General features: G+C 46.5%; 1 protein-coding gene across 21 annotated transcripts in view; it reads left to right on the top strand.

The window, feature by feature from the left end:
* CELF1 (CUGBP Elav-like family member 1) overlaps window positions 1-19,767 on the top strand; it is a 93,517-nt gene extending 73,750 nt beyond the window's left edge. For 19 of the 21 annotated variants that reach the window (XM_077863221.1, XM_077863220.1, XM_077863218.1 and 16 more), the window contains one exon: window positions 3,274-6,311. The gene's annotated coding sequence lies outside the window, so the exon portion shown is untranslated. Of the gene's footprint in view, window positions 1-37; window positions 6,312-19,628 lie in introns of those variants that run through there. The other 2 variants (XM_077863206.1, XM_077863204.1) reach the window with 2 other exon arrangements.
* The last annotated feature ends 25 nt before the right edge of the window (window positions 19,768-19,792 follow it).

Raw genomic sequence — 19,792 nt, 5'->3', positions numbered from 1 at the left:
TGACAGCCCTGGACCCTGATCCCTGCCACTCTCGCAGGCACAGCTTGCCCTGAAGACTCGGCTACTGCCTTCTGTGGGAGTTTCGCTTCGTACAGAGGACGAGTTTGTGCTTTGGTTTCCAGTGTTTTACTTTGGAGTTTAGGTGCCATATCCTGAGTTTTTTTCTTTATTTAAAGTTTGCTGTGTTTGTAACCAGTGTGTGTTGAGAAGGACCAACATCAAACTGCCCTGGGGGAGGAGGGGGAATGGAGAAACATTAAAAAAGAAGATCAGAGCTTTCCCCAAACTACCCCAAGAGAGAGGACTGAGTGAAACCAAAAACTGACCCTAGAATCTCCCTTAGTACAGGAGTGGATGAGATGAAAACTGGTGCCCAAGAGCCTTGGAGGGGCGGAGGCAGGGTTGCCTTTGGAGGTGAGGAGAGTTGACCCACACCCAGTGGCCCCTGGAGCTGGAGGCTGAAGCACCTCCCTAGCCGCCTATGGAGCTCTTGCCACCTGTCTTTCAGATTCTTGTGCAAGATTTCTGCTCCTCTTTCCCAAGAAGGAGATGACAGTTCTCTGGGAATAAAGCACCTGTTAAATTAGCCTGACATATGCAAAAAGCAGGGAGACATTACACATTACCAGCTTTTCCAGCCACTGATTGGTGTTGGATTGGCTCTGCCTGGCTGGTAGCTGCCTTTTAGGGAGAAGCAGCCAGTCAAAAAGGTCGTTTTTAGTTTATTTCAACACATTATTAGACCATGGCTCATTTCTAACAGGTCCCTTGAAACAAGGCCTCTAGGGAAGACATTGTCTGGTTTCCTTCCTTGTAGTTGACCACAGCAAAGAGTGTCAATTCATCCCAAGGCACAGTTTTCTCGTGAGGGTAGATCTAAGCAGGGCTTACAGTATGTAGTTGAAGGGGGCACCTCTCCTGAGCAGAGAGATCAAAAGCCATCAAGTTAGGGGAGGAGGAGCCTGCTTCTTGGTGTACCTGAATCAGAAGGTCTTAAGCCAGAGTGCTGCATTTGTCAGTGGCCAGCACTCAGTGCTTAAAAGGATGAGAGATCTATGCTTAGCTCCTTGGTTGAGGGGTCCCAGATGTAGTACTCCCCCCAAAGGCAGGCCCTTCTTCTAACCACTCCAGCCCCTTCTGCTCTTGGGGATAGAGGAGATAACAGGACGTTTACAGCCTCCATATGGATTTAGTGTTCATTTACCTCAGTATTACCATGTTCATTTTTGTCCTCGTGCTTACAGTTAGCTCCCTGCTGCCTCCCACAGGTCTTAACTCCGGCTCTTGCCTGTGACCCACACAGCCTCTGGCCCTGCCTCTGCTCCAAGAAATGCTGTGGGGGTGGAAAGCCAGAAAGGACGTGCTGTTGGGAATGTGCACCTGGGCAGAGGTAGCCCTGTTGGGATATGACTCTTAGCCAAGGCCAGGGACTGGGTCCTTGGGATCTTAAACCTCACAAACATCAGTCCCTGACCCCTAGCAACAGAGATGAGATTAAAGGGGTTGATTTGGTATTAAGTCATATGGGGGGCTCTCTCCTTGTCATGCTGGCCATTTGGGTCACAGACAGGGATTGACCATCTTGCTGTTGTACAGGTAGTTTGGTGGTGTTCGATTATCCCATTGAAGCAGGGACAGCTGTTCCCTTCTCATAGTGATAACTTGGGTCTGTTGTCCTCTAAGAGACGTGAAACATACTTCTTAAGCTGAACCACGTAAACTTGAATTCCGCGCACTGGGAGAAATGTGTCCTGTGTTTCAAGGATAAAACTGTTCCAAAGGCTTCCAGGGTCATGATGGGATTTTTTAAATAAATGCAAAAAATAAAAATAAAAAAGAAAAAAGAAAAAAAGAAAAAAATGCTAGGTTGGGGAGGCGCTGTTCTGAATCCCAACCGGCTGGAACCAAGAATGTCGTTTCTATTTTTATAGAAGTTTTATACAGCTCCGGGGTGGAGAATATTTATTACCTAAATTATATCTCTGGAAAAGGCCAGGATTTTGTAGAATCCAGAATGTGATTGTTGTACACACAGGGTGCTGTGTATGATTGAAACTACTGACTCTCTGTGGCCCGTTTGCAGCCCAGCTAATAATCTGCCAGAGGGGAAGGAGTTAATGCTGTGAATTGGCAGAGGAGAGAGCTGTGCTCCCCAGGGTGCTGCCGGTGCTGTGATAGCTGACCTTCTGTTCTGTCTTCCTTCTTGGCCATGTGGGGTTTTCCAAAGCCCAGAATTCCACTCCCTTCCTACTTTCTCTCCCTACCTCTTTCTCCTCCCCATTTCAACTATTATTTGTCCTGGACTCTGGGACCTTATGAAATGCCTTTTCAAATAACATGAAAGGCAAAGGTGCAATCAGCCTGCCTTTGGTAGCAGACCCAGAGGTTCCATACCTGCTTGTGGGTTCTCTTTTCTAAAAGGAGTATGCGTCACAGCAGGGCCCTGGGCTGCCATAGTGGCCAGCTGGTGAGACCAGGCACTTCTCTCTGTTCTCCTCTCCCCTGCCCAGTGAGTGAGCATAGTAGCACTGCCCTTGAGCACAGTTCTCTCCCCAGGCCAAAGATGGTTTGTGAAGAAGCTGCTCCCCTACAAGTCTCATGGTGTGGAAGGGTTCAGCTTGGAGAGTGGAGACTAGCAGTCAAGTCTTAAGCAATCCTTTTCTGTTGTGTGGGGGTTTCACTTCATAAATGTGTTTTCTGCCTATAGTTTTGTTTCTTACTTGGGTTTCATCATGAAATTGATTTGCCTTGAATGCAACCAGACACTGTCTCCTGGGTCCCACATGAGTGGCCAGGGCCTTGTGTGGAAGCTAAGAGCTTGGATTTCTGGAAACAAAAGGCTGTTCCCATAGAATTGAGGAGAAATCCTGGCCCTTTCCTCTAGAGAGTTCTCCCCACTCCAGCCATTGTCTTCTGCTTTCTCCTGGGTTTGACGAGGGGAGAGGCTGGAGCTCTGTTCCACCAGAAACCTCCCTTCTTTTCCCACTACAGATGTGTTTGGGTGCCTCAGGGGAAATCCAAGCCTTAGGTTCCCTTCTGTCTCTGGCAGTTGGATGTTTTCTTGGTGTCCTCCATGTCCTTTTTGACTTTTTCCCTGTGTCCATTGTTAGCATGTGCAAAAGTTCCCTGTCATTACCCAGCCCCCGCCCCGCCCGCCTCCTCATTTCAGGGCTGTACACAGTGAGTGTTCTCTTCTCTCTCTCTCTCTGTTTGGATGTATTGCTCTGTGTAACTCAGTGGGTCTCCCTCTTTCTGGTTTGTTTTTTTTTCTAGATTCCTGCCGTTTGTTCATCGTTGTGCCTAAAGCATGTCGATGTGGCGTCAAGTACATCGTCCAAATCCCTGTCTCTTCAGCTTCTCTGATGCTTGAACTCTCACCTTTGACCTTGTGTTGACCTTTGATGCTGACGTGTATTTTTATTATGTTTGTTTCTTTCTTTGTTATTTCTTTTTTCTTTTCCTTTTTTTTTCTTTTGTGCTGCCAAATTGGTTTTGCTAGAACGACTGCTGAAGGGGAAATATTTAAACTTGCATTTGAATATAAAAAAATCTATTTTTCTAGAACTTCATAAGATAACCACTTGATTTTGTGATTCCAATTCTTTGTAACTGTCTTCAGAGCAGCCCTACTAGCACATACCGCGTGGTGTTTGTATTTCTGTGAACACACAGCCAGTCCGTTTCTAGGCTTTGTTTCTCTGTGTGCTTAGTTTTAAAGACAACTTTGAAGTAAACAATGAAATAAAAGATGTCACTAAAACCTTTGAGGCTCCTGAGCACATTTTGCTGATACAGTTTGTGGGGCTTGAGGAGACCGCATGTGTTCTTTTGTTTTTCTGAGTTGTCAACTGCAGAAAACACCTGAACCCCCTTTCCTTTTTGACCGCAGGCTGCAGTCTGGGCCCCAGCCAGCCCTTTTTCTTTTTCTTTTGTGGTTCTTCCCTGTAGTGACCCTGCAGGGAGCCTTCAAATCCCTCTGGCCCCTTCCCCTCAGCCCCGCTGTGCCCACCTCCATGCTTGTTCCTACAGTCTCCACAGCAAAATGTGATGCTTTGATTTTTTTTTTTTGTTTTTTGTTTTTGTATTGTTTTTGTGTTTTTGTTTTGAATTTTTTCCTTTCCTACTAAGATTATGCCCAGAAAAAACAAGTTTTGCATGTTTCCTGCTGTTTCTTCACACCTTCGTATATATCACCTTCACCTCTCTGTTTTCTATAGTTTGTGCAAAAACTGACCGATTTAAAAGGGTTTCAAAGAAGCTGTTTTAAATTGTTGTGGGGTTGATTATTTTTTTCAAGATTGTATTGTTTTATTTTGAAGTGGCAACTTTCTCCTCTATTGCCCTTAGAGCGTTTGCCTGTGCACTTAGACTGTCACCTTATGTGGCCTCCAGGCCTCAGCGGGGCAGGGAGAGGGGGGCAGTCCAGGAGGCTGGCTGCTCTGCTCAGTGATGGGTGGGAAGGGGCATCCCCCCCGCCCAAGAGGCATGAGGAGCAGAGATAGAACCCAGAAGGTGGCTGCGGGGTGGGGGGGTGGGGGGTGGGAAGAGGTTTAGAGTATTAGGGGTAGTGAGTGTCCCTCAGCCCCGAAGAAGGAGGGTGCTCTTAACCACTCGAGGAGGCCGTCTGTGCACTAAGTGGCAATATACCTGCCAGCGCTTTTCCTAGGTGACAAGCACAATACTACAGTCTTCACACTGTTTACAGCCCTGGGCACCAACTACCCCACACTGGCTCTTCACCGAAGCTCTGCCCTTGCTTAGCTAGTGGGGTGGGGGTGAGGGCAGGGATTTTTTTTTTTTTTTTTTAATTGGGTGAAGAGCCAAAAAGCTACTGTCCCTGGGTGCCAGGCAAGCCAGTTCCTTGGTTCCCTGAAGGGAACTTGCTCTCCTCTCTTGTGGCACCATCCAGCCTCAGGGTCTTAGGGACTTTTGAGTAAGAATTTAAATGGCTGAGGGAGAGGCCAGAGGAGACTAGAGGTCACAAGATGGATCTGTGGAGGTAAGAGGTTGCAGAGGGAGGAGTTTGTGATAGATTCCACCCAGACCTAAGTTGCTGGTGGGTGGGAGAGCTGGGAAGTAGGATTATCCAGGGAAGGGTGAAGAGGGGTAGCCGAGGGACTGGGGGGAGGGGGGTGGGGAAGGTAGAAGCACTGTTAGCATCATCCATACAGGGGTTGATGAAGGAAGGGATCCTGGCAGAATTTTTGCTCTGGGACCCGCAAGTTGCCTAGTATTATGCTTGAGGCCACTCTCACTAGGAGGAAGGGGCGGCCAAATGGAGGCCCAGTGGATGGTAGGCTGCTTAATTTCCTGGAAGGGGTGATTGGATGGAAAGAGGCCAGGAACCCCAGCCTGAGCGAGACTGCCGTGCACCCCACAGTCTGACTGCACAGAGCCGCCTCTGTTGGCAGAAGGCGCTGAGGCTCCCCTTCCTGTGTATTCAGAATCCGTGTTTGCCAATATATTTTGCTTTCAATTCCAAGAGGAGCTCTGGGAAAACCTGTGGATAAAACCAAATGCCAAACGTTTTGGACGTTGTTTCCTTTTCCTTTTTCTCTCTCTGATTGTTTTAATTGTTCTGTGGTGGTTTTAATGGATTTGAGACCCTGGAGCGGCAGCTGCCTTTCTGATTTCCAGCTGCTTTTTGTGAATAATTTAAAAAGAAAAAAAAAAAAAGAAACTTTACATTTTGGAGACAAACCTGTGTGAGTTTTTTATTGGTACAAACGTTGTATTTAACACTAGGGGTTTTGTACAGTTTTTTGCCTTTTCTACTAGAAAACAATGTAAAGTGATTTCACAATGTGAAGAGAAAAAAAAATTGCCACTATGACCAAACGCACAGTCTGTTCTGCAGCAACAACGGGATTCAATCAACTCAAAGTCGTGATTCAGCCGTAGAAATGCTTTTCCTTTACCTTGTTTGAGCTTTTCCTTTCTTTCCTGTTTTGATTTGCAAAAGAAAATGTCTTTTTTGTGTGAACTTGTGTTGTACTATGTAGAAAATTATGGATTTTACTTTAATGGTTTAAAAAAAAAAAAGGCAAGAAGAGCCTTTGTCGCTTTTCTGACCTGATCACAGAGTTTGTGTAGTGGATTAAAAAAGAAAAAAAAATTGTTACAAGTTTGGAGCAAGGGAGTATGTGTTTAAAAGGAATCTCCTTCCTTTTTGTGTGTTTTTCCTTTTGTCCCAATGGGGAACCTAAATCTGTTTTAATTGCACAGACACACGGACAAAAAGTCATTTTGTATCTGCCAAGTGTGGTACCTTCCTTTGTTTATTTGCTATTAAACTGTTTGAGAAGAACTGATGATGTCTTCAGAGTTATTATTGGTTATCGGGGTAGTCATTGGGGTCCTTGGGTCTGGTGGGCGTTCGGGGCATTCCTGAAGAAGGGGTGGAGATCCTGGTAAGGTTTCATTTTGGTGTGCCAGTTTCATGAAACCGAACTCACCAAAGCCTCCTGCAAGAACGTAATTTCTCCTGGAAAACTACCTTCTCCGTCACCCTCCATTCTTCCACAACATCCCTGCTGACACAGGAGTACCTTCAAACCTTTTTGGCAAGCTTGATTTTTGTGCTTCTTTCATTTCTGATAGTGGCTACCACACTGCAGAATTGGCCAAAACTGTGAGTGCAGATCCTCTCTCTGGGCTGTGGAGTTCACCCCAGGGAGGTGCCTGACCAGCACAGGGTCCCAGAGCTTCCTCTCTGGGCCTTTCATGTTCCACCCCAGGGTGGTTCAGCAACTTTCCTTACCCCCTCATCTCCCCCCCCCCCCCCCATCTTGATCACCGAAGTGCATTTCTAAGATTGAGTTTACTACTTAGGAATTCTAGGTCAGTCTCCAAGTGAGACCCAACATCTGGGCCTCCTCAGACATCCAAGAGCTGTAGGCTCAGCACCAGGCTGGGAGTCTAGAGGCTTGTCACCAGCACATTGGGCTATGGGTGGGTCAGGCCTCACCTTCCTCAGAGTCCCTCTTTGTGGGGTATGTCTGGAGGGACATTTCTTAGTGGGAGTTGCACTGAATACTAGCCCATGAAATGTTCTATGAAATAGGAGTTCTGAAAGCAAATACATTTGGGAATAGTGCTTTCTCATTTGTGATCATTAAAAATAAGTTTAAAAGTGAAAACTTTGTATTACTCTACTCTGTAGTAATTATCCTACCTAATGTTCATTGACTTTAACCACAATCCAAGTGCTGTGGGAAACACCTGTTACATGTTACATGTTTTAGTCTGTGAGGAAGCTGCTGTTCCCATCCCCATTTTGTAGATGAGCAAACTGAGGTTAAAAGAAATTGGGTTGGGGCACCTGGGTGATGCAGTTGGCTAAGTGTCTGAATCTCGGTTTCAGCTCAGGTTATGATCTCAGGGTTGCGCAGTTGGGCTCTCCACTGAGCGCAGAGTGCCTGAGATTCTCCTCCCTCTGCCCACACACATATTGGTGTGCTCGCTCTCTTTCACTCAAAATAAATCTTTAAAAAAAAAAAAAAAAAGAATTGGGTTGCCTACAAGAAAGCGGTGGGCACTGAGAATCAAACCAGATCTGCCTGCCTCCCAAGCCCTTTCTCTTAAGCACCAGTGAGGAGAAATAATGCCAGAAAATGTGTGTCTTTGGGATCCCTGGGTGGCGCAGCGGTTTGGCGCCTGCCTTTGGCCCAGGGCGCGATCCTGGAGACCCGGGATCGAATCCCACGTCGGGCTCCCGGTGCATGGAGCCTGCTTCTCCCTCTGCCTGTGTATCTGCCTCTCCCTCTCTCTCTCTCTCTCTCTCTCTCTCTCTCTCTCTCTCTGTGACTATAATAAATTAAAGAAAAGAAAATGTGTGTCTTCACACAATTACACCCCGTCCTCTAGGCACTAGCGAAGTGAACCTGGGGGTCTTCAACTTGTGGCTCCTTTAGGTTTTTCACCACTGCAGCCTGGCCCTCCATAGAGCAGCTGTCTTGGTATAGAAGGGATTTGCTGAAAACTCACTGTTCCCAGATAGGTGGTCAGTGAGGTGTCCCATCCTGTAAGGAACAAGGTGCATCCGGTATCATTCCTGCCACTCAGGTCTCCTCAATCTGGTGCCACCTAAACTATTCTTTGCCTAATGGGTTCTCCCCTCCCCCCATTGTGATATAATGTATATAACAAAATTTTCAGGGTGCCTGGGTTGGCTCAGTTAAGTGTCTGCCTTCAGCTCAGGTCATGATCCTGGGGTCCTGGGATCAAGCCCTTCATCAGGCTTCCTGCTCTGCGGGGAGCCTGCTTCTCCCTCTCCCACTGCCTGGTGCTCTGCCTCTTTATGCACTCGTTTGCTCGCTCACTCTCTCTCTAATAAATAAAATCTTAAAACAACACAAAGTTTCTTTAAACCATTCATAAGTAGATAATTAAGTGGTATTCACCACATTTACAGTCTTGTACAAGCATCACCACCTATGGTTTTTAAATCAACTTGAAATGCACCTATTTCAACTTCACCTCATTCTGACCATTAATATTTTTCATAAATGTGAAAATATCACAAGCTTGATATTTTAATTTTTTTAAGATTTTTAAAATTTATTTATTCATAATAGACATAGAGAAAGAGAGAGGCAAAGACATAGGCAAAGGGAGAAGCAGGCTCCCTGCAGGGAGCCTGATGTGGGACTCGGTCTCGGGACCCTGGGATCACACCTTGAGCTGAAGGCAGATGCTCAACCACTGAGCCACCCAGGTGTCCCTATTTAAATTGTTTTTAAATGTAGATTAATTATTATATGTGTCTACATACACATTAAACTACATAACCAACATATATGAAATGCCCTTAAGGTGCCTTCTCAAAGAGGGTGTTTCACAAACTTCAGGGAATGGGGCCAAGCTGGAGTCAGAGGCTTTGAAGACTCCCTTCTTGACCTGTTTCAGTGACAACAAGGTGGTTGAACATGAAGTTCTCTCCCAGCACAGATTCTTCTGTCACTCAAGATGAAAGTGACAGATCTCGGCTTTTAGTCTTTGCTGTAGGACGCTTGTTCTCCTGAGGTAAAACTTGATATAAAAATGAAATGTGAAGTACAACTCGTTATCTTTCAACTTAACCTTGTACTTAGGCTGTTGTTTCTCTTTAAAATTTACCAAAAAGCCAACCGCAGCCCGGGTGGCTCAGTGGTTTAGTGCTGCCTTCACCCCAGGGCCTGATCCTGGAGACCGGGGATCCAGTCCCACGTCGAGCTTCCTGCATGGAGCCTGCTTCTCCCTCTGCCTGTGTCTCTGCCTCTCTCTCTCTCATGAATGAATAATTTTAAAAAAATAAAACGGGGATCCCTGGGTGGCGCAGCGGTTTAGCGCCTGCCTTTGGCCCAGGGCATGGTCCTGGAGACCCAGGATCGAATCCCACGTCGGGCTCCCGGTGCATGGAGCCTGCTTCTCCCTCTGCCTGTGTCTCTGCCTCTCTCTTTCTCTCTGTGTGACTATCATAAATAAATTAAAAAAAAATTTAAAAAAAAAAATAAAAATAAAAATAAAACGAAATAAAATTTACCAAAAAGGGGACACCTGGGTGGCTCAGCGGTTGAGTGTCTGCCTTTGACTCAGGGTGTGATCCTGGAGTCCTAGGATTGAGTCCCACAACAGGCTCCCTGCAAGGAGCCTGCTTCTCCATCTGCCTATGTCTCTGCCTCTCTCTGTGTCCCTCATGAATAAACAAAATCTTTATAAAAAAATAAAATTTACCAAAAAGAAAATGCCAAAAGTAACTTTTTAACCTTTTAAAAATTTAGGCTTGTGCACCTTTAGAATCGTATAGCTGTGTCTTAGTTACACTGTTTGTATTCCTTTTTATATATTTTTTATTTTTAAAAAAAGATTTTATTTATTCATGAGAGAGGCAGAGACACAGAGGGAGAAGCAGGCTCCATGCAGAGAACCCGATGTGGGACTTGATCCCACGACCTGGGATCACGCTCTGAGCTGAAGGCAGATGCTCAACCCCTGAGCCACCCAGGCGTCCCTGTATTCCTTTTTAAAACCCACATGCAGTCACCTTTTATTTTTGAATAGATTCCTCAGCACCTAGTTGTTCCCATGCTCCTGGCTCCTGGCTCACCACAGAGGCAGCCCCCGCATTGGGCTCTCTTGGCCAGCACACAGCTGCCGTAACGCTCCCAGGTCTTCCACATACTGTGCTCCCTTGAACCTCTCAGTCCCTGATGAAGAAAGGCATCGGGAAGGAAATGAAGTCCAGGTTTGTGACTTCACCTCTGGGAATGTCACACTACTGTCTGACAACGCCCTTCCAAGAGGGATTGTAGATGGCTTTTTCTTGCACCTTCTGCCTTTCTCAAGCATTTTCCTTCTCTCTCAGGAGTCCTTTCCAACCCCCACCATCTGCTGTTTAATTTCTTCTGCATACATTGACTTTCTCTTTTCCTGGTAAAGGCTTCAGCTCTAGGGATGGCTCTTGCTTTTGTAAAGAGTCTTGAGAGGAGGGGAAATGGAACACGTTTCAACTGGGAAGAGGCATCCTGATGCTCCTGTAGCCAAGGCCACAGGACTTTAGCACTGCCTGCATCCCCATCAACACCCCGTCCGCCCCCTAAGGAGGTCCCACTGTCCTGAGGCCTCCTGAGGTTTTGGTGTTTTAAAATTGCTATAATTCACCCACTTAGAGGGGACAAGTCCTTGGATTTTAGCATTGTGCAACCACCACCACAACCTAATTTTAGAACATTTTCATCACCCTGAGAAGAAACCCCGTACTCCTTAGCAGTCACTCCCCTTCTCTCTCACCTCCCCCTCATTCCCAGCCCCTGGCAACCAGTAATCTTTCTGCTCTATAGATTTGCCTATTCTGGACGTGTCATATAAATGCAGTCATAGAATATGTGCCTTTTGTGTCTGGCTTTCACTTAGCCTTGTTCTTTCCTCCCCCTACTTGAAAGCAACTCACAGCACTAGGCTTGTGCCACCTGCTCCTGCCATTCCTGGTCCTTCTGAGCCTGCTTTCTTGCAATCCAGCCACGTTTCTGCAGCTCCTGTCCCTTCTACTTCTCCAGCGCCCCGTGTGTTCCCACTTCACCATCTGCCTCACCCTGAATCTGGCTGTCTTCTGGACCTGTCTACACTGTCCAGTTTGACTAACCCCTAACCACTGTAGCTATTTAAAACAAATTTCATTCCTCACTTTCACAGTGAAGCTATATGTGACCGAGGACTGCCATATTGGACAGTGCAAGGCCTAGAACAATTTCCATTATGGCAGTCAGTTACAGTGGCCAAGACTGAGTTTGATTTAGAAATTAGCATCTCGGGCAGCCCGGGTGGCTCAGCGGTTTAGTGCTGCCTTTGGCCCAGGGCATGATCCTGGAGACCTGGGGTTGAGTCCCACATCAGGCCCCTGCATGAAGCCTGCTTCTCCTTTTGCCTGTGTCTCTCCCTCTCTCTCTCACTCTCTCTCTCTGTGTCTCTCATAAATAAATAAGTCTTTTAAAAAAAAAATTCTATCTCCAGAAGAAAGGAAATAATTTCATACTTTGTTTATAGATTGCTAACTACCAGCTATTACCCGAGTTCTCCATAGACCCTCCTCAGTGGCCATATAACAAATGACAGCCAAGTCCCCAGAGCCACCTTACAGGAATTCTAATACAACTTCCGAGGCAGCCCCAGGGGTGCCATCCCATGAGGAAGTAGGTAGCACCAGCTTGGCCCTCTGCTGCTGGAGACTCCCTTTGGCAGTCTGGGAACTCCCAAGGAAGGGGCACCTGGTTGCAGTCCCCCAGCCTTGAGAGTGCCACCAACCCAGTCATCCTTAAAGTCTAGTGTGCCCAGAGGCTGACATGATGCAGTAACCTTTAAAAAAAAAAAAATCATTTTAGGACATCTGGGTGGTACAGTCAGTTAAGCGTCCCGACTCTTGATCTTGGCTCAGGTCATAGTTGTGGGTTGGAGCCCCACGTTGGGCTCCCTGCTCAGCGGGGAGTCTCCTCTCCTCCTGCTCCACCCCTCATGCTCACTCGCACTCCAAAAAATTTTTAAAGATTTTTTTTACTTATTCACGAGAGACACAGAAAGAGAGACAGAGACACAGGCAGAGGGAGAAGCAGGCTCCATGCCGGGTGCCCGACGTGGGACTCGATCCCGGGTCCCCAGGATCACACCCTGGGCAAAGGCAGGCGCTAAACCGCTGAGCCACCCAGGGATCCCCTCAAGTGAATGTTTTTAAAAATCATTTTGCAGGGCAGCATGGAGCCTGCTTCTCCCTCTGCCTGTGTCTCTGTCTCTCTGTGTGTTTGTGTCTCTCATGAATGAATAAATAAGATATTTTTTTTAATAAATCATTTTGCGGCGCAGGGAGCCCCTGAGTGGCTCCATCGGTTAAGCGTCTGCCTTCAGCTCGGGTCATGAACTCAGAGTCCTGGGGTTGAGCTCCATGTTGGGCTCCGTGTCAGCAGGGAGCCCGCTTCACCCTCTCCTCCCTGCTCGTGCTCTCTCGCTATTTCTGTCTCTCTCTCAAATAAATAAATAATCTTTTTTAGAAATCATTTTAAGGCTTCAGGGGTTTTTAAATGCAAAACATTATAATTATATAGAAGAGACTTTAGAGTATGGTGGGGAAAGCTTGTTCAGAAATTTCTTTTTTTTTTTTTTAAGATTTTATTTATTTATTCATGAGAGAGAGAGAGGTAGAGTCACAGGCTGAGGGAGAAGCAGGCTCCGTGTGGGGAGCCTAATGTGGGACCCGATCCCAGGACTCCAGGATCATGACCTGAGCTGAAGGCAGATGCTCAACCGCTGAGCCACCCAGGCATCCCTTGTTCAGAAATTTCTTAATCTGGTTCTACCACCAGTCCCCGTGACCTTGGGCAAGTGACTGGATTCTGCCAGCCTCCAGTTCCTCATCTGCCAAATGGAAGCGAAAACACCCACCCAGCAGAGCTGGAAGATGAGAGATTGGCTCAGGGCCACCCCTGGCAAACACTTGTTCAACTTGCTAACAACCCTAAGTATATAAAAGTTAAAAGTGAGCGTTTCCCCATCCCACAGCCCATTGATAACTGTTAAACAGATGGGGTAAGTATGCTTCCAGAATTTTTCTCTCTATATACAAAAAAATATGTACATATATAATTTTGTTAATAAAAATGAGATCATGCCACAACGTACAGATTGTTCTGCTACGTGCATTTTTTCAGTTACTATGTCACGGGCACCCTTCCATCTGGGTATATACACTAGGATCTACAAATTTCATTTTTAGAGGCTATATAGCATTTCTTGGTTTCTTAACCACTTTTCTACTGGACATAGATTATTTCTAGCTTTTCCATTATTACACAGAGTAAATGCCAATTCCAGGAAGGTTCAGGAGGCCCATTATAGGGGCATTAGTTCAATTACTTGTTTTCAAAGCAAGTTCTTTTTTATCTTTTCATTTGGTTTTCATAGAAACCTTACCGGAGAGGTGATAACCCCATTTACAACAAGGAAAATGAATTTGTCCAGAGAGACAAACTGTCCAAGGATCCCACGAATTGTGGAAGAGGGGCCCTGGGACATTCCCCTGGGGTTTTGTTTGTCATGCTTCCAGAGCAGGGGCCAGGCAGGTGATGCAAGTGAGTGGAAAGGAGGCCAATCTAAGATGACAAGTGACACTTGGCCTCAGTGTCAAGGCAGGAGAAGCATGGGAGCAAGTTGGGCTCTGTAACATGCAGAATCCCAGGGCCCAGTTTGCTTGAGCCTCTAGTCTCCAGGAGAAGCAGGAAATTCAGAGTTTTGTGTGAAATCTTCCAAATGTAGCCCACCGACATAGAGATCTTCAGCACTCACATGCCAGATTGAGACACTGAGACACCTGCTTCAGGCCCAAACTTAGATATTCTACTTTTGATTATAAAACAGGAGTCTAACATAAGGAATGTAGCTGGTACCGCACACAGAAGGCATTTAGTAGAATCTTCTGGGCCCCTTGCTTCATACCACCCTGGGAAATTAAGGGGCCCAGAAAAGGCCATTTCATTTTGTGGCTCATCAGTCCACCTTGCGGGGGCCTTTGTCTGTCTCCACTGTTGGGCACTCATGATCGAGACTTGACTCTTGAGCCTCTGCTTAGCCTTCACTGTATATATTTCTTCCACCTCCACTCTGACCAGCTCTTTGGCTAAGGTTCCCAGGTAGCTTGTTGTGTGTCAGGTAAAGATCACTGTGAATTCTGAAAATCTGTGTCCCATTCCCCTTTACTTTTCCCCCTCTCTCCTTCCTCCTTTCTGGGACAGTATCTTGGTTAAGAGTGGGACCCGTAGAGTCACATTACTCAGTTCCAGTCCCTGTTCTGTCTCGCTAGCTGTGTGGTCTTGGACAGGTCATGTTACTGCCCAGTGCCTCAGTTTCTTTATTTGTAAACTGGAGGAAATGCTTAGCTCGGGAAATGTTAGATGTGGTCATCTGTTGGTCTCTCACTTTGCCAGGGACTGGGCAGGTGCTCGAGATATAACGACCATCACAGCCCTTGCCCTAACGGAGCATGACCTTGATCTAAGTGTGTGCAGTAGTCAGCAAAGAGCTGACTCTAGGGCAGGGAACCTTTCTCCTGTCAGGTGTTCAAGTTTTGAGATCATCTGAGTTCCCAGGTACTCAAGAGGCTCCCAGACTCCTTTGGGGCACGGATGCAGGTGCCTGTGTCCTTTCCTTCCTGTCAGACTTGGGTCTGGAGTGTGGAGTGGGAGAGAATCTGATAGATCTTCAGCATTTTCTCTGTGGGCCCAGCTTCCTTCCCCTCTGGAGGTTAACATTCACCAAAGACCCACCCTCCCAGATGAGAGGAAGATCCCAGTCACCTCTCCATTGCCAGTGGCTCCCTGACTGGCTACTGCAACTCTCCCTCTCACCCCCTTTCCCAGCTTCCTGTGTTGGGGGTTCAAGAGCACGTCCCCCTCGGCGGTTCCTGGTGGCTTTGCCTAAGTCCCATTTACTCCTAAATCCCTTCCACTTCTGCTGAGCTGTGACCCTGAGCTGGCTCCAGACTGCCCTTCTCTGGACCTGCTTTGCTCACCGTGAACAGGAAGTCATCTCTGCCTGGGCTGGGGCAGGGCGTGGCAAATCAGCTGTGAAGCCTGCAGCAGTTGCCTTAAATTTCCAAATTAGACTTTTGTTCCTCCCCCTTTTCCCCATTCATTCATTCAGTACATTTATTGAGTGACCACGGTGTGCCTGGCCTTGCTCTGGGGATGCAGTCAGTGGTAGACGAGATGGTCACTGTTCACACATTTGAGTAGAGGAAACAGATGTCAAGAAAATAACCTTATTGATGAATATAAAATTATAGAGAGAAGTCTCGTATCAAAATGGAATGTAATTCTCCATGAGAGTATAATAAGCGGATTCACCCTAACTAGAATGGAACTAAGCAGGATGGTGGGAGGGAGGGGAAAAGAAATCAGGAGGTACAAAGGCCCTGGGGCAATTGTTGGCAATTCCTCAGAAGCTGAACGCAACAAAAATGAAAATAAGAAGATTTGTACATGCGTGTTCCTAGCACTGTTATTCTTTACAGCCAAAAAGTGAACCAAACCTCACGTGGTTCACCAAGGGATGGCTAAATAAAATGGTAGATCCATACATATAATGTATACTATTTAGCCACAAAAAGGAATGATGTACTGATTTATGTATGGATGAGCCTTGAAAATATGATGCCAAGTGAAAGAAGCCAGTCACAGAAGACCACATATTGTCTGATTGTATGTATATGAAATGTCCAAAAAATAGGTAATTCCCTGGAAAGTAGGTGGTGGTTGCGGGGTGTATTAGTTTGCTCAGGCTGCATAACAAAGTACCGCTGGGGTACATGGCTGGCTCAGTCAGGGGAGTGTGAGGCTCTTGATCTCAGGGTCGTGAGTTTGAGCCCCACATTGGGTGTAGAGATTGTCTAAATAAATAAACTTTAAAAACAAAACAAAATACCACTGAGTGGCTTAAGCAATGGGAATTTATTTTCTCACGGTTCCAGAGGTCAGAACTCAGAGATCAAGGCGTTACAAGGGTGGATTCCTTCTGAGGCCTCTTTCCTTGGCTTGTGTGTGACTGTCTTTTTCCTATGTCTTCACTTGGTCTTACTTTGTGTGTCTGTGTCCTGAACTTAGGACACTAGTCATAGTGGATTAAGGCCCACCCTAATGACCTCATTTTACCTCTTCAAGACAGTGTCTCCAACAACATCCCATCTGGGGGTTAAGAATTCAACATATGAGCCTGGATGGCTCAATCAGTTAAGCGTCTGACTCTTGATATCCACTCAGGTCATGTTCTCAGGGTCATGAGATCAAGCCCTGCATCAGGGTCCATGCTCAGCGGGGAATCTGCTTGAGATTCTGTCTCCCTCTCCCTCTCCCTCTGACCCCTGGCTCATGTGTGTGCTTTTTTGCTCTCTTGCTCTCTCTCTCTCTCTCAAATAATTGTTTTAAAAATAAAAAACATGGGGATCCCTGGGTGGCTCAGTGGTTTAGCGCCTGCCTTTGCCTCAGAGCATGATCCTGGAGACTCGTGATCGAGCCTTGCGTCGGGCTCCCTGCTCAGCATGGGCCTGCTTCTCCCTCTGTCTCTCCTCTACTCATTCTCTCTCTCTCAAATAAATAAGCAAAATCTTCTTAAAAATTCAACACGAGGATCCCTGGGTGGCTCAGCGGTTTAGCGCCTGCCACCGACTCAGGGCATGTTCCTGGAGTCCCGGGATTGAGTCCCGCATCGGGCTCCCTGCTGGGGCCTGCTTCTCCCTCTGCCTGTGTCTCTGCCTCTCTCTCTCTCTCTCTCTCTCATGAATAAATAAAATCTTTAAAAAAAATAAAAATTCAACATATGAATCAGGGAGGACACCAATTTGACTATAACAGGAGGAATAGAGTGCTCACCAATATGGGGCTTTTTTTTCTAAGATTTTATTTATTTGTCACAGCACAAGCAGGGGACGTGGCAGGCAGAGGGAGAGGGAGAAGCAGACTTTCTGCTGATCAGAGAGCCTGACTCAGGGACCTCCACCCCTGGATCCTGAGATCATGACCTGAGCCAAAGACAGATGATTAACCAACTGAGCCACCCAGGTGCCAGATTATGGGACTTCTTTCTGATGTGTGTAAATATTCTGGGATTAGTGGTGATTAGTGTACAAAAATTTTTAAAAGATTTTTATCTATTTATGAGAGACACAGAGGGGGAGAGAGAGAGAGAGGCAGAGACACAGGCAGAGAGAGAGGCAGGCTCCATGCAGGGAGCCTGATGTGGGACTCGATCCTGGAACCCCAGGATCACGCCCCGGGCCAAAGGCAGGCGCTCAACTGCTGAGCCACCCAGGCGTCCTTCAGTGTACAAATTTGTGAATATACTAAAAACTGTCCACTCTGAAAGGATGACCTTTCCCCTGGAGAAAGAAGGGGCCTAGTCCTCAACAACTTCTTGCTAGACACATCTCCAAAGGCAAGGGAAACAAAGGCAAAAACAAACTATTGGGACTTCATCAAGATAAAAAGCTTTTGCTCAGCAAAGGAAACAATCAACAAAACCAAAGACAACGGACAGAATGGGAGAAAATTATTGCAAATGACATATCAGTTAAAGGGCTAGTATCCAAAATCTATAAACAACTTATAAAACAAACTTATCAAACCCAAAGAACAAATAATCCAGTCAAGAAATGGGCAGAAGACACGAACAGACATTTCTCCAAAGAAGACATACAGATGGCCAACGGACATATGAAAAGATGCTCAACTTCACTCATCATCAGGGAAATACAAATCAAAACTACAATGAGATACCACCTCACACCAGTCAGAATGGCTCAAATGAACAAATCAGGAAACAACAGATGTTGGTGAGGATGGGGAGAAAAGGCAACCTTGGTACACTGTTGGTGGGAATGCAAGCTGGTACAGCCAACTGGAAAACAGTATGGAAGGCCATCAAAAATTTGAAAATAGAGCTACCCTATTCTGGGTAGGGTATGTCAATACTGGGTATTTACCCCAAAGACACAGATGTAGTGAAATGATGGGACACCTGCATCCCAATGTTTATAGCACCAATGTCCACCGTGGCCAAACTATGGAAAGAGCTCAGATGTCCATCAACAAATGAATGGATAAAGAAAATGTGGTGTATACATACAATGGAATATTACTCAGTCATCAAAATATGAAATCAAGTCAATCAGAGAAAGACAATCATCATATGATCTCGCTCATGTGGAATTTAAGAAATAAAACAGGATCATAGGGAAAGAGAGGAAAAACTGAAACAAGACAAATCAGAGAAGGAGACAAACTGTAAGACACTCTTAATCATAGGAAACAGGGATCCCTGGGTGGCGCAGCGGTTTGGCGCCTGCCTTTGGCCTAGGGCACGATCCTGGAGACCCAGGATCGATTCCCACATCGGGCTCCCGGTACATGGAGCCTGCTTCTCTCTGCCTGTGTCTCTGCCTCTCTTTCTCTCTCTGTGACTATCATAAATAAATAAAAATTAAAAAAATATTTAAAAAAAAAATAAAATAAATCATAGGAAACAAACAGGTTTGTTGGAGGGGAGGAAGGTGGGGGGACAGGGTAACTGGGTGATGGACATTAGGAGGGCATGTGATGGAATGAGCACTGGGTATTATATAGTGATGACTGATAAGTCACTGATCTCTACCTCTGCAACCAATTAACACATTATATGTTAACTAATTGAATTTATTTATTTTTTAAAAGATTTATCTATTTATTTATGAGAGAGAGAGAGAGAGAGAGGCAGAGAACACAGGAGTAGGGAGAAGCAGGCTCCATGTCGGGAGCCCAACGCGGGACTCGATCCCGGGACTCCAGGATCGCGCCCTGGGCCCAAGGCAGGCGCCAAACCGCTGAGCCACTCAGGGATCCCCTAACTGAATTTAAATTAAAAAAATTTTTAAATTGGGATCCCTGGGTGGCGCAGCGGTTTAGCGCCTGCCTTTGGCCCAGGGTGCGATCCTGGAGACCCGGGATCAAGTCCCGCGTTGGGCTCCCGACATGGAGCCTGCTTCTCCCTCTGCCTGTGTCTCTGCCTCTCTCTCTCTCTCACTGTGTGCCTATCATAAATAAATTTTTAAAAAATTTTTTTAATTAAAAAAAAGGGGGCTGCTGTCACAGAGTGGAAGGAGAAAAACTGAGGGAGATAGAGCTGGTGGGGTTGGCGGGGCCCTATTACCTAGGGCCTTTCAACACTAGAAGCCCCCATATTTCAAGAGTCTGCTCCCTGCATAAGACACTTCTCCACAGTGTCTGGCATTAAAGGTCACTGTTAGGCACCCTTTCAAGCTGAGATGGAGATGGGAATTGGGATGCTTCTTAACCCTTCAGGGATCAACTCCTGTCCCTGGTGGGTGGTGTGCCATGGAGCAGTTGGACACAGCTTGGGGGTGACCTCCTGCTGTTCTATGTCCTCTCCAGCTAGTTCATTCATTCTAATCCACTGAGGTGGGTACCAGCACTCTCTTGCACACAGTCACATGGCCCACACAGCTAGTAAGTGGCAGAGTCAGTCTGGCTCCAGGGTGCATGCTGTCCCCACTATCCTGTGCTGTCTCATAGCACCCCTCTGGGTCAGGCTTTATTAGCCTGTTGTTCTCTTCATTTCAGATGAAGAAGCTGAGGAACAGAGAGGTGAATGACCTGGCTTGGGTCATACTGTGAGTGTGGATGAGATGTTGGGTGTGGTGTGGGTGTGCATATGGAGGATTGATCCTGGTGCCCAGTGCCCAGTGAATCCCAGAAACAAAGCCTGGGGAGGAGTAGGTCCGGGG

This window comes from Canis aureus, chromosome 21 (genome assembly GCF_053574225.1).
Source record: "Canis aureus isolate CA01 chromosome 21, VMU_Caureus_v.1.0, whole genome shotgun sequence".
Lineage (NCBI taxonomy): Eukaryota > Metazoa > Chordata > Mammalia > Carnivora > Canidae > Canis > Canis aureus.
This window is presented reverse-complemented; position numbering and strand designations above follow the sequence as displayed.